This window comes from Lepidothrix coronata, unplaced genomic scaffold (assembly GCF_001604755.1).
Source record: "Lepidothrix coronata isolate B3197 unplaced genomic scaffold, Lepidothrix_coronata-1.0 Scaffold90, whole genome shotgun sequence".
Classification (NCBI taxonomy): domain Eukaryota; kingdom Metazoa; phylum Chordata; class Aves; order Passeriformes; family Pipridae; genus Lepidothrix; species Lepidothrix coronata.
This window is the reverse complement of record NW_016690270.1, coordinates 2,823,188-2,825,098: the sequence shown is the minus strand read 5'-3', so window position 1 is coordinate 2,825,098 and position 1,911 is coordinate 2,823,188.

The following is a 1,911-nucleotide window of genomic DNA, read 5'->3' as shown; positions in this document are numbered from 1 at the left end:
ACAGCGGGGTTGGATCAAGGGTTGGACTTGATGATCTCGGAGGTCCCTTCCAACCCAGCTGATTCTGTGATTCTATGGAATATTCAGAAGACTCCACTGAAATGGTCCCTCCCCACCCTGTTCCTGCAAGAAACCCTTTATGTCTGCCCAGATGACACTAAGCTTTGCTAATACTCCCCTTGGTTAGGACACGGCTTTTTCACAGGGCAAATTGTTCTGTTTCCATTTCTTTCTTGCATAATTGTAGTTTATTTAAGAGGACATCTAAATACACTGTCCTGTGTACTGCATCTTTTCAGAGCACAGGTAGTTCTTTCTGAGGAAGATGTTGTCTTCCTTGCATTTCAAATACCTCTTTCAAATTCACTGTCCCTTGATCTTTTCTATTTTTTTTTCCTCCCTCTCTCTGCAGTAGTTTCAAGGATCTGGCAGCTGGGAGCATTCTTATTAGATCTGCATCAATTGCATCCTATAATTAATTACAGAGGGGAAATGATAGGTTGGTTTCTGTGCATCTGCACAGCTACAGGAGTCTGCTATTACCAGCCCAACATGTTCATTTTAAACACAAGGTCTGTCCTCTCAGGATGTAAAGCTCCCAGTTGGAAAGCTCTTGCTGTTGTTATCTCAGACTGACTCACCAAGAGGATGGGTTTTGATCTCTCAAGCATCCCAAGAACAGCAGAACCCTTTCTGTGCTCCCTGGATGCTTCAGGCACAAGCTGAGAGTGGGGCACTTTTAGGGCCTGGGTGGTTCTGCCAGTGCTAACCAGCACACCCAGCTAGTTGCATTCCACATGAAAAACAACTTAAAAGCTTTTTTTTTGTCTCTCTCTGTTCTTCCACAGTTTGGTAAGCAAGTGAAATAAGCACTGACATTTAAAATATCACAGGCGTCTGATTTAGCACCCACTGAAACAGGCAGAATAGTTGACATTCCACGAAATTACTGCTTCAGGTGCTGGTTTAAAATATTGTCATATTGAAAGTGAAATAGCTGGAGACTTGTTTTGTGCTTATTCATTCATAATTCATGCTCTGAAATGCCCTTCTGGCACAAAGTAATCGCTTGCTGCCCTAAAGGCAGCTTTGTTTCAGTTCCTACATCCCTTTGATAGGAGTGGGGAGAAGAAGAATGGGAAGTTCAAAACCAGCTCTGGTGCACAAGAAACTTAATGGGCTGAGAGGGATTTAGAAAGTAATTTAATGTTTGCAAGAACGATACGGTGAATAAATGATTTTTTCCCAGCAAGTTATGCATAAAATGGAATTTTCAAAGTTTTCTATTCAGGGACAATTCACCTGTGTCATTTATGGCTTTTTAGGTGGGGGCTGCTAAGACAGCACTGTGAAATTCCTCCTTATTTGTTTCCCAGTGATGCTTAGAGTTGCAATTTAGACTGTTGGACAATGAAAATCAGTGGAGTGAGTGTCCCCGGGGGGCCATGTCAGTGTGTGCAGCTCTCTAACAGCTTTTGCTGACAGGCACTATTAGCCCGTTGGGTTTGCCTGCTCCCAGGAAAGGTTTGGAAGTGCTGGGCCGGCTGGGAGGGAGTCTGGGAGCTGGTCCTGGGCCAGCTTTGGTGAGTGCCCCACGCCTGGGAGCTGCTCCTGCCTGTCCTAGGTGTCACTTGGAATTCATATTTCTACATCCAATCTGGCCAGAGAAGAATCACAGAATATCCTGAGCTGGAAAGGACCCACAAGGATTGAGTCCAGCTCCTGGCCCTGCACAGGGCACCCCAAAATCCCACCCTGTCCCTGGGAGTATTGTCCAAACACCCCTTGAGCTCTGGCAGCCTTGGGGCTGTGCCCACTGCCCTGGGGAGCCTGTTCAGTGCCAACCACCCTCTGGGGGAAGAACTTTTCCCTAATATCCAACCTAAACCTCCCCTGGCACAGCTCCAGCCT